The sequence below is a fragment of the Xyrauchen texanus genome, chromosome 35, assembly GCF_025860055.1.
Source record: "Xyrauchen texanus isolate HMW12.3.18 chromosome 35, RBS_HiC_50CHRs, whole genome shotgun sequence".
NCBI lineage: Eukaryota > Metazoa > Chordata > Actinopteri > Cypriniformes > Catostomidae > Xyrauchen > Xyrauchen texanus.
Window position 1 is genome coordinate 22,246,253 of NC_068310.1, and position 13,425 is coordinate 22,259,677.

At 35.5% G+C, this 13,425-nt stretch overlaps 1 protein-coding gene across 1 annotated transcript in view; it reads right to left on the minus strand.

The window, feature by feature from the left end:
* Positions 1–11,474, minus strand: part of LOC127628804 (rho guanine nucleotide exchange factor 19-like) — a 40,901-nt gene extending 29,427 nt beyond the window's left edge. The window contains exon 1 of the mRNA XM_052105710.1: positions 11,004–11,474. The gene's annotated coding sequence lies outside the window, so the exon portion shown is untranslated. The remainder of the gene's footprint in view (positions 1–11,003) is intronic.
* Positions 11,475–13,425: the final 1,951 nt, after the last annotated feature.

Here is a 13,425-nt window from a genome sequence, read left to right on the forward strand (position 1 = left end):
GTAGTCAGCTTCAATACCCCCTTTCTCTTCTTTAAGACAATTGTTACCATTTTTGGGACATCTGTGCACTCTCCATCTTTCAACATCAACACCTCCCATATTGGACATGCCCAGTCAAACACAGAAGGGTTATGAACAAATGACAGTTGTGCTGAGAGTGGAAACAATACACTATTATTAAATGCTGCAGTTTAATGTGTAATTGATCTGAAAATGTACACAAATATACAGAATGGTGCATCTTTACAATCACATTGTTTATTGTTAGTCCACTTAGCTTTGACTACAGGCTTGTTTTGTGTCACTAAAAGTATTAGTGCTTTTAAATCTCTTTGGGGGTTTGAAATTTGCAAAATTAATCGTAAACGTTGACAGATTATTGCCTAATTCTAAATTAGTAATTTCCAATCCTCTAATCTAATAAGACAAGTAGTGTTATTTCCATGAGTGCTGATATTTAGAATAACAATTTTAGGACACTTTCCTATTTGTATCACTCCGCTTGTCTCTGTTTGCTGCATTCTAGGTTGACAGTTTGCCTTTTGCTTATCAGCCAGTATTGGGAAACTACTTGAAGTAATCCATTACAGATTACTTATCTAAAAATGCTATAAGATATCTTCATTGATTAATTTATAACTAACTTTACTAATTAACTGTTAAGTTGATTTCTAAAACAAATTTCACAGAAACGTTTTGTTTTCATCAAATGCATTTCTATGACAGATTTTAGCTGTCATAGAAATGCAAACATACACATAAATCATAGGTTGTACATATGAACATAATTCATATTTTTTAATATATTCTACATAAACAATATTATTTAGAAAATACAGTATGTGTAACCCAAGTAATGTACTTACAGTAACTTAATCGAAAGTCAGTAAGTGTAATATGTTTATAAGAACTTTAAAGGTAATATGATATACAGTACTACTTTTTACTAAAAAGTAATTGGGTTACAGTAACTAATTACTTTGTAATAATAAATAATAGAAGTTCCAACAAAGCCTTGAAATGAATTAACGGATCTATGTATCAGAAAATATTCACAAGCAACTTTTCTGAAGGTCGAAGTTGTTTCTAAGGAGTCTTCTTAGAAACAAAAATCTTCTTTAGAATGGAAATGATAGTATTTAATAATAAAGACATTTATTATCCTTTTGTCAGAACACAGTATCAGTATTTACCATTTACTGCATGACTGCACTATGCAGACCCTTCACATAGTCCTGCTTATGTTTCCTTTATTCATACTGCTCAGTCAGTTCAAGTGCCTTTAAATTTGCTTCACATTGAAACGATGACCTACTTTTCCCACTTTATTCACATTCATTTAGACTCAGCTTATTGTTTTCTTTCACTCTCTGCTCGGCAGGTGAACCAAGCCTGCAAATTCTCCCCCTCCCTCTTCCTTTATTATATGGACAGGTAAAGACTAGTCACTCAGAGCTGCTTGTTTTGAAATAAGATCAGGTACGCTGCTTTCAACGTGAGACTGACCGTGCTGCAGGCTGCACAATATTTGTCATATATTTGTTACTACATGCAAATATAATCATTTTAATATATAGTCTAAAGTTTAGAAACCTGTTAAAAATGAGTTCACAAATTAACTTCTTGCAAAATTATTATTTCAAAATTGTGGCTCATTACATTTACTAAAATCAAAATCACAGTTTGCAATACTAAACTAACATCTGTACAATTTAAAGGTAAAGTCTGTCATTTTTGTGCCACTAATATCACCAAATGGAATTGCAAAAATAATGAGCCATGGTTGGTCAAATAGATAACCCCACCATAAATTCACACCACTGTTTGAGTGAATGTTGCTTTTTCAGACAGTTTGGGATGCTCAAACAAACAGAGCAATGCTTTAATAATACCACAGAGCCACAGTGTTTCCACTTTTTCAGGGGAATTAACCTAAAGGCTTAATTATAATAAATTCTGCATACAAAGCTTGGAGAAAGCATTTTAACTAGGCTGTCAGTCGAATATGTTAAAATGTACAATTTATTACTTACATTCATTAAATGTATTTTATAAATCAATAATTAAAAAAAAAAATCCCAAAATTAAAGATAATTTACTATATAATAATTATAATATAATATAATTACAATAATTCCGATAATGGGTAAGTAACCGACTAAAGCAATACAATAGACAATACAGAATAGACAATACAAAAAGTGGCTTTAGAAGTCTATTAATTGCTTCTTTTATATCCATATCATTAAACAGATGCACATTATTGGCCTACTCTAGACAGCAATCCATTCTGCAAATGAGTTTGTCAATGTCTCACAGGACGTGTTCCGGAATATTCTGGGAACAATACAAGTTAGGCTCAAAGGACAGCGTTTGTGGCATGATAATTATGACTTATCTCTCCTTTTCTTTATAAAAAGCAAAAATCGAGGATACAGTGAGACGCTTACAATGGAAGTGAATGGTGCGAATTTTTTGAGGGTTTAAAAGGCAGAAATGTAAAGCTTATAATTTTATAAAAGCACTTACATTAATTTGTCTGTTAAAACTTGTTTATTATTTGAGCTCTAAAGTTATCGTCTTTACGGTCGTTTTAGGGTTTACAGCATTACTTTTTTACAATTTTGCACTGAAAAGGTTAGTATGTGATTTTGTCACACTAAAATCATGTTAACACACATATCGTTTATGTCTTGTAATTATAATTTTAAAACAGTGAGTATTTTAATGTATATGGTTTGGCCACATTCACTTCTATTGTAAGCGCCTCACTCTAACCCAGATTTTTGCTTTTTTAAAGAAAAGGAGGAACAAGTACATTTTTGTGGTAATCAATATTAACAGATGCTGTCAATTGAGCTTACCTTGTTTTGAACCCAGAATATTTCTTTAATGTGTTAAATCGGTAGCCCTAATTTTGACATTGAAAAAAATGACACACATCAACTTTACATTTTACACACACACACGCACACAAAAGAAGCATTTGAAATTCCAAAAATTCATGAGACCAAATAATACCTGCGGTGCTAGTATTACTCAAGATTTTCTCTGAGAGACTGTATTCAGGAGTTTTAAATCCATGTAATAAACTCACGCAGATTATTTTATTCACATTATTTGATGGGTCCAAGCCAACTGAGTGCCTGAAAAAGCCTGCAGGCTGCAGCGCTAAACAGGTGTGCACAAAGTGGAGCCAGAGAAAGGCCTTTTACACATACCTGTAGGGCTTAGCTTTCACAGGATCAGTTTTCATAGACAAACACAATCATGTGCATGCATACTCAAATACACAAAACAACAACACTCATCCACACATTCATATTGACACATATTTGAATGAGCATACTTAATGAGAGCTTGACACATATTTTTATAAACATTAAAAGCATTTAATAGCATTTAAAAGCATGTTATAGATTGCCAGGTGATCTAATGTTTCTACATGTTTAAACCCTTTACTTCCAAAAACTTTTTTGAAGTAATGTAGTGAAAAAATAGTGCTTGTTAGTATAACATGTTACTCTACCTTAATTTTTGCTAAATTATTATTATTTATATTTTATATATAATTTTTTGTGACTTTGGTTGTATTTATTGCAGCATTTTCAATGTAAAATGAACACTAGGTGCAAAAACAACAAGATCAACCCTAACAAACACTTAAAGGGATAGTTCACCCAAAAATGAAAATTCTCTCATCATTTACTCACCCTCATGCCAACCTAGATGTGTATGAATTTCTTCTTCTAAAAACAAATGAAGATTTTTAGAAGAAAATCTCAGTCCATATAATGCAAGTGAATGGGTACCAAACATGTTAAGCTCCAAAATCCACATAAAGGGAGCATAAAAGTAATCCACATGACTCCAGTCGTGAAATCCATGTGTTCAGACACGATATGATAATTTATCACCCATTCACTGAGATATTCTTCTAAAAATCTTAATTTCTGTTCTGCAGAAGAAAGTCACACACATCTGGGATGGCACGAGGGTGAGTAAATAATGAGTCAGTTTTCATTTTTAGGTGAACTAACCCTTTAAATAAATTTCATTACTCTAAAACAAACTACAATGGTCTAGCTCCACAGTACTTAAGTGACCTTCTACCACACTATGTTCCATCACGTTCATTACGATCAAAAAACTCTGGCCTGTTAATAGGTCCTAGAATATCAAAATCCACAAAAGATGGTTGACCCTTTTCCTATTTAGCTCCTAAACTACGCAATAGTCTCCCTAACACTGTACGGAACGCAGACACACTCACTGAGTTTAAGTCTAGACAAAAGACTCATCTATTTAGCCAGGCATACACCTAATTTATCCATCAACTCACAATTAGGCTGCTTTAGTTAGGTCTGCTGGTCTATGCTTATATTATTCTATTTGTTTCCATGTCTCAACCTCGGGACTCCTATCCCAAAGTCAAATGCAAAAAAGAGACCACAATAAAATGGTTAAACTTAAAGCCTTCTGAGTGCTGCAGGAAAGCAAGTTCATTATCATGGATGACCCCCACTCGCAATAATAGATCTTTGACACATGTAGACACTTTCCACATTCCCCAAATAACTGTGCTTCTGTCATTCCACTTAAATTGCCCAGTAAGTTGTAGCCGAGAACAAACAAAGAGTCTCGTCTTTCCCAATCATGCAACAAGAACAGACCCTGTTTGTGTGGCTTCATCCTATCTGTGCTGCTGGGCTGACCATTGGGGAAAGCCCTAATAGCATGTAGTCACACAAACAAGGCCTGTTCTTATTGCTTCCCAAACCTCTTCCGTCACCATATGTTCATTCTGCAAGTGAACTTTGCTGTTTTTTCAGCCCTTGCAAGACCTTTAAGGCCAGCCGTACTAACAGAGTTGAGTGAAGGGCTTTAGAAGAGGGGCCTGAGCATCTGGATCCCCCATCCACCCCGAGTGTTCCTGTTAACCTGAATTCAGCAAGCTAAATGAGGGTAACTGAGGACAGAACATTTTGCACGCAGAGAGACTGAAAGGGATGGAGTTTTTCTGGGAGTGGCATGGCGTCCTTTTTCCCCATACTGCAGTTCTGGTACATGTAGGTGCAGATACTAATTTAACCCTCTGTCTCTAACTGACATGTGATGGGGCAGGTGCTCCAAATGCAGGTTTTAAACTTTATGGGGAAAAGTGAACTGTAAATCAGTAAGAAGTCTCAGCAAAGTTGTGTATTAGACTTCAGTCAAAAGACACAAATAACAATTGTTTATACCATATCCTAAAAAACTATGTTGGCGGCCAAAAGTTTGGAATAATGTACATATTTTGCTCTTATGGAAATAAATTGGTACTTTTATTCACCAAAGTGGCATTTAACTGATCACAATGTATAGTCAGGACATTAATAATGTGAAAAATTACGATTACAATTTGAAAAAACAATCCTTGGCATCTAGCTGTCAGTTTGTCCAGATACTCAGGTGACATTTCACCCCACGCTTCCTGTAGCACTTGCCATAGATGTCTTGTCAGGCACTTCTCATGCACCTTACAGTCTAGCTGATCCCACAAAAGCTCAATGGGATTAAGATCCATAACACTCTTTTTCAATTATCTGTTGTCCAATGTCTGTGTTTTTTAGCCCACCTTTTCTTTTTGTTTTTCTGTTTCAAAAGTGTTGTTTCTTTGCAATTTTTCCCATGAGGCCTGCAGCCCTGAGACTTCTCTTTACTGTTGTACATGAAACTGGTGTTGAGCAGGTAGAATTCAATGAAGCTGTCAGCTGAGGACATGTGAGGCGTCTATTTCTCAAACTAGATAACATGTTAATATTGAGGTATGTCCAATAAACAATGGTATTACCATGGGAAAATATCTAAAAGAATGGTAATATTACAGAATGCAAGATGTTAAAGAAACTATTGTATTACCATGGTACCGTGTCAATAATAACATAGTAACATGATGATGTTGTGGTACACCCAAAAAACAATGGTATTACCATGATAACATGTCCAAAGACATGGTAATATCATAGTATCTTTTTTAGAAACCACAGTATTACCATGATTTCCAAGTACAAAAATAACATGGTAATGTTATCATACATATCCAAAAACATGGTGTTACCATGGTATAATGTCCAAAAAACATGGTAATGTTGTGGTATGTACAAAAAAAATGGTATTATATTGGTATTACCATTGTACAATTTCCAAAATAACGTGGTTATGCTGTGGTACATATCCAAAAAAAAACATGATATTGACATAATAATACCATTGTATGATTGTGGTACATGTCCAAAAAAGAAAGTAATAAAAAATAAAAAAAAGTTAAAAACATTGTAATGTTTTTTTAGTGGATTCAAGGAGTAGGACATAAAGAAAAGCTTGGCTGATGAAGACCAAGACATTGCCTCAAAAAAAAAACACATAAACATGCCTGTTTGTTCACTTGTATTTGTTACCAAACATCTTGTGCTTCCTCCACTATCAGTTCTTATCTCTATCTGTATATACAGTATGAGCATGCAATGAGTCAACCAAACACATTCAGCAAAAACACAGGCTGGCACGGCCGAGCTGGAGGATAACGATAGACATTCCATGGGTCTGGCCACCCCCGCTGTCTCTCTGATATTCATATCTGCAAACAGTGTTAACTAAAGCAAAGCACCACCAAGCTACACCATGTCTGTTTCATTCATGCTAAAACACATCCTGCAGCATTGAAAGTTCACTCCTGTTACCAAAGATCGATGAAGACATTGAAACGTGTGCTTGTATTAGATGACTCTTACAGGTGTCAATCTTCTGGTTGAGTATTGGATAAAGAGAAGGGCAAGAGTTTCACAAACAATTCATCTGGTCAACAAGGTCCACCCACTCTGGGTGTATGAAAACCACCTGATCTCACTCCATTCAGGCAGGACCATAATTGTGTGGGATAATCACTGTTACTAAAAGGATATCTCTTACACTTCCAATGGTACTGTATGACGCACCAATTACACACAATGGTTTCTGGTTCTATAGAGGAGGAGGATGAATACGAATAAAGATGAATAAGGGAGATTTTATTGGGATGTGATACGTCTTTGTCTGTCCACATATCCTCAAGTGGTCATTCATTTGTGAGCTATGAGAATGATATTGGTTTTATTTGAGGTTAAAAGCATACTCAATTTCCAGGTAGATGAACAATCCCATGGCATATTACACTACAAGTAGCTACCTAAACTCAGACATTATGAAGCTAGTTTAAATGAGATTCGTGTTATTTCTGCACTGCTAGCATTACCAAAAAGAAAATAGTTCTCACATTTCTGGGTTTGAAACATGGATGCAAACTATAGCAGTGAAAGGGAGGCCACTGCAAATAATAAGTATTTATTTGTATTTACTATTTTATTTGTATTTTTTTGCATTTCCATTTGCACCAACAGCAAAAGAAAAAAGGCCACTGTTACATTTTTACGACTTTACAATAGAGGACTAAATTGAAAGCAGAGGATTATGGAAGTCAGAAGAGACAAAGATGCCAAATGAACTGGTATTCCATTAGCAGCTATTTGAAACCTCATTGCTGCAGTTGTGACTTGCATTTTCTTTTCTTTTTTTATAGGCTAATGTCAGGGTAATATAAAATAACACTTTTATAATATAAAAGAACAAAGAACAATGTTATTCATTTACACAAAATAATACAAAATGCAAAAATATATATAATCATTTACAAGTTTGCAAGATTAACACACCTATCATATTGCTTCTGAATACATGGATTAAAACACTGTTATGATGCTTTTATGAGCTTTTATTGTATGGCTCTACAGAGTTGAGATTTAACTCAAAACAAGAAAAAAAAAATCTGCCAATGGGGTAAGCAAAATAAACTTAATTTAAAGAGAAATCGAGTTTATTTTGCTTACCCCATTGGCACATTTTTTTTTTCTTGTTTTGAGTCAAAAGTTCACAAAATTTAGTCAGATTTATCTTAAAACAAGACTTAATATCTTATCCCATTTTGCTTGACAAGTAAATATATCATGTTTTAAGAAAGTTTAGATAATTTGACAGGAAAACAAGACAAAAATACTTGTCTAGAAAATCATTTTGTGTGCACAGTGCACAGGCTATGAAAAGTGCTCATAGCAAAAAAAATTAAAAAAATAAAAATAAAAAAAGACTTTTTTCAGACAGGTTCCTCAAACATTCATTCTGTCTGCCATTCGTTGAAATAAATCACTATACCCCACCCCAAACTCACACTGTTGGTTAAGCCAATGTTTCTGTGTCTGGCTTTTGATAGTACCACAGTGCCACAGTATTTAAACTTTGAGAATATAATTTTTTAATGGCTTACTTCTAGTTGTTTCTTTTTCTGCATATTAATTTGCGACAGGATCAAGTACTTTAACATTGTAAAAATGACACAATTCTCCTTTATGTTTAAGGAATGGTTTCCACTGTTTTGAGTCTTGAGTCAGTTAGAATAATTGCCATTGCCCACACAGCAGTGGAGAGAACATAAAGCCTTACATCAGAAAGGTGCTAGGTCATAAAAAAGACATCAAATCCTCCCACTCAGAAAACAAAAACATGCTCCACATGATACTAAAATAAGCAAATATATGAACTTAAGACACAAAGACACGAAAATTAACCAACACATCCAAATAACACAACAGCTTTCAATCGTATGAATTTTGAGCTGGGCAGAACAGCAAGGCCTCCAAACTTGTGACAAGATGAGTAAGTCATCAGGTAGACAGATCTTCTGTTTAATATCACTTAAATGTTCTATCTGTCTCAACTGGTTTAAGAACTCTGAATGCCACATTGCGCTATTCATAACTTGCCATTAGAATAATAAATTACAAATGAGATCCCGTTAATAACTCTGTTAACTGTTTCTCCTAGACAGCACAAGGAATTAAATGGAGAGCAATTTTGAGATTTTGCTGAAGTCTGCTTCTCAGACTCCAGTAATCTCACATGTATTTTTTACAGTGTCAGAAGTGATCTCAACAATGTCAAAAACTGTGCTCAGATTTGCCAAGATACCAAAGTCTGCAATCAAAAGTCAGAGCTTTCAATATTAATTTTCATTATGAAACATGAAAAGTCAACATGTTGCTACTGAATGTACTGGTACCATGACATTGACCCCATTCAGCCAAGTGTCATCTCCCACCAGTCATCTTTGCATCAATTCAAAAGCAATTCCCTTTTCCTGTGGCGCCACTAATAGCACAATACACAAGTTTCAGTGGAGACATTGGAGTCCTGAGGAATCCAGGAAGTAATCGTTTCACATAATTAAAGGGATAGTTCACCTAAAAATGAAAATTCTCTCATTACTTACTCACCCTCATGATATCCCAGGTGTGTATGACTTTCTTTCTTCACCAGAACACGTTTGAAGAAAAATAGCAAAATATCTTAGCTCAGCAGGTCCTTCAAATGCAAGTGAATGGAGATTTCTCTTTTGAAGCTCCAAAAATCACAAACATTCAGCATACACATCACTGATACACCAGCTGTCAAATGAACATCTTTTAAAGCGATACAATCGCTTTTGGTGCGGAAAAATGTAAATATTTAAGGACATTAAGTATATGTTTTTCCCTATTGCTGGTTAGGTTTAGGGTTGGGTTTTTGATTATGCTATAGGCCTATGTCGAAAAAAATATGCATTGCTGCTTACTGTATTATATCACTTACAACTAAAAATACTTCGCTTTACAACTCATTTATGACACCACTCTGTGGCCATTTCTGCTGGAAACGAGCTGACACAGTCCCATCTATTCAACAACACTTCCAGTTTTGGCCACTGGGAGCAGTGGTTCAATTGTTGGCAAGCACAGACCAATTTTACGTAGAGTTCTTTTACAGCCTCTTTGACAAGCACTCACCTGCCACACACATCAACAGCAGCAGCTCGCACATACACACTTACCATCTCTGCTCCCTGCAGCTGTAGCATATTCTGGGCTCATATCCTGCCAGATCTATTGCACTATGATGCATGCAAGATTAAGTAGCTTGTATGCGCTTGGTAGCACTGGCATATTTGGATCTGATTGTGTCTGTTAGCAGGGCTGCAGGGAAGTGTTGTTGCTTGCTTTTCCAGAATTTTATGAACTGGACTATATCCCAAACCTATCATGAGCTTTGTCTAGGCAGGTGATGAATATCAGATGTGCAAGGCAAAACATTTACTCAATGCACAAGTTCAAGCAAACTACAGCTACCTGGTACTAAAATGTGAAAACCCCATAAGACAGATTGAAATGACCTTAGTCTACATTACGTGTCACATAGTAAAGATGAAGTAGTCAGAATTTAGTTGTTGGCAGCATTTAACAATGTTCAAAAGTTACTGTAAGCTAAATAAAACAGCTTTTTATAAGCTAATAACCAATGAATCATACAGTGGGGTCAAACTAGTGAAAATGCTTTCACATTTTAATATCTAATCTAAAATTTAGATATTAAAATGTGTCCTTTTTGCTTTAATGACAGCATGCACTTGCATTAGCATGGTCTCCACAAGCAAAACTTAATGATCCATGCTATCCAAACATGATTTGATAATGTTTTAGAAAGAATCTTGTGAGCTTCAATGAAAACAAGGAAATCGGTCTATAATCTGGGCTATCATGCTCAGTATCATAAATATGCTCAATTGGTGACCTAGAAAGAGTGTAGAATATTTATTATTTATTCTATGTCATAAAATGTCCTTGTTGTAAAATTTTAAATTCCTAAAACTTTCCATTTCCTGGTCAAAGTCACAAATTTGCTTAAATTTGATCATATCGAAACTGTGCAAAATCTTAAAATCTGAACTTCTTATTTTGAAAACCCAAAAACTATTATTTCCACATTTAACTAATTTTAATGTATTTAATTGCATTTACTGTATAATGCTTCCTTATATAAAGTCAAAAATAAAACTTTTCCCCAAAACAATCTGATGTTATCAGTCTATATGCAACAGATCTCCATAGATTTATATTTACCTCATTGGTATCATTGGACTGCAGGCTGTACAAGCTCCAACACCAATGTGCAAATCCAAGCCATTCAAGATTGTGGCAAATGTGGTATAGTGTCCATGACCACCTTGTGTTCCTCTGGGTTACTTAGTTTACACTCAGCTGCACTTTAACTCAGTCAAACACTGCGACTTGAGATCAGATGATCCAAAGGCTCTTTTCAATCTCCTTATCAGTCACTCGAAAAAACAGCTGAAACAGAAAAAAAAGAACTTCTGACTGTCCTAGCTCCTTAAATATGCAATTTCTCCTTCATCTCTCTCTCTCTCTCTCTCTCTCTCTCTCTCTCTCTCTCTCTCTCTCCTGCAACAAACGAAGATAGACATGTCTCTGGCTCCCAGTTCCACTTATTTATGGTTTTATTTATACTTCCTGACAGAGAGAGAGGCACAAGCTGTCGTCTGCTTCCAAGAGTTCTTCCTGCCGATGAGGGAGAAAGAGTGTGCGTGGGTCTGGATTCCTGTGTGTCAACAGCAGGATTTTGCAAGTGGATTGGGGGGTGGTGTTATTAGTGAGATAGAGAGGGGAATAAGAAGGGTGGGAATGAGACTGTATACTAATACCCCTTCATGCGAGTGTGTGCATGCGCATGTGTATAATTAAGTATCAGTTTGAAGAAAGCAAGTAGCTGAGAAGGCATGCTCAAACTCACTCCGATATGCTTCAAACACCTAATTTATTCACTTATGAAGGACTGAGAAATGGCCAGATCATATCCTTTTATTACATTGGTACTGATAAATTATTGTATTTAGAGGGAAAAACATATTAATGTCAATTTATGACAGTTATCTATGCCATTTAAGAATGTGGTTCTTGTGTAATAGACTGTTCTGGATTGCTCCTGCAGGTGAGGAGGCACATGGAGTCCGTTATTAATATGGTGAAAGGGCCACTGTCCACGTTGCATACTTCAGCACCTTGACATGTACCAACCAAACCCCAACTCCTCCTGCAGGCTGCACAGCGTAGGAACGCGCAGCAATCATAACGTAGAGAGAGAGAGAGAGAGAGACGGAAAAAGGAAAAAGAGCCCAAGGCTATGGAGATTCTTTTTCAGTTTTGGTGGGTGGGATTAGAGAGAAGTCATTAACAGAACACCTGTCGCCTCCTGACTTTTAATAAATCAGCATAGCTTCATCTAGTTCAACTTAAAGAAAAGAAAAAGACGAAAAAAGAAAAAACTGAATTTTTTTGTAAATAAAGTTTCCATTTAGAACTTAAAATTAATGTACAGTCTGGTGCCACATTAACCTTACCAGAAGAACATTTTACTGAAAAGAAATTAAAGTCAGAAGTATTAAGTCATTAAGTAACTTTGTCTCAGATGTTTATCCTTAAATTCCTCAGAAGAAATAAAAGAGACAAAAGAGAAAACAGTAAGATTATAGAGAGCTGTAAAATGATAGATATTGTTAGGGTTACCTCGTCATGTTTCACTGTTGCCCCTTTGGTTACCATTTTTGTCACTTTTGTTATTCCGTAGTTTTCACTTTTGTCCCTTGTGTAGCTCCACAGTCTCCCTGTTAGCGTTCGTGTTCTCAGTTCATTGTTTTCACCTGCCCTCGTTTATTTGCCATTGGTTTCTGTTTATCCCCTTGTTATCTTGTTTGAGTTCTGTTTGTTCATTGGCCCCTTTGTCCTCTGTCTACGTATTTAAACCCTGTCTGTTTGTTCAGTCGCTGTCGATCGTTTAATGTTGTCATGCCTGGTTGGTGTTCCCTGCCCGAGTTCTCAGCTTTGTTTTCATCGTGTGTTCAGTGTTATGTTCTTTTCCCCATTGAGGATTTTCCTTTGTGTTTACTGATTGTCTAAGTTAATAAAGTTTGCATTTAGATCCGCTCTCCTCGTCTGCCTCCATTCGTAACAGATATAGCATAGAGCAGATAATTAATAATAATGTTGGTGGAAGAAATATCTGATGAGAAATATCAGAGTTCATTTTAAATGGAAGCATTAACATAAACATTTACTTGCAGACTTTGGTATCTTGGGTCTTGGCATATTTGAACACAGTCTGAGACTGAAACTCTTGAGATGTGAGATTACTGGTGTCTTTTTCTCAGAAGCAAATATCTGGAAAGCAGGTGACTTATGCAAAAGTCTCAATCTAAATGGATCTGATCTGTGATTTCACCAACCCAATCTCATGAAAATGAGTACATAATGTACGAGTTGGCTATTTCGTATTGTCTCGCACGATATCGTATAAATTATAAAGATTTTGAAAAGTCGTATATATATCCTGACGATTTCACTGAAGAACCTATCATGAGTTTATCTACAAAGAAGCCGACCCAATAACCTTATGCAGCGAAAACTTCACTCTGGAAATCGTCATGCTGCTTCTGAAATCTCATATACCTTAAAATTAACCCCATTCTGC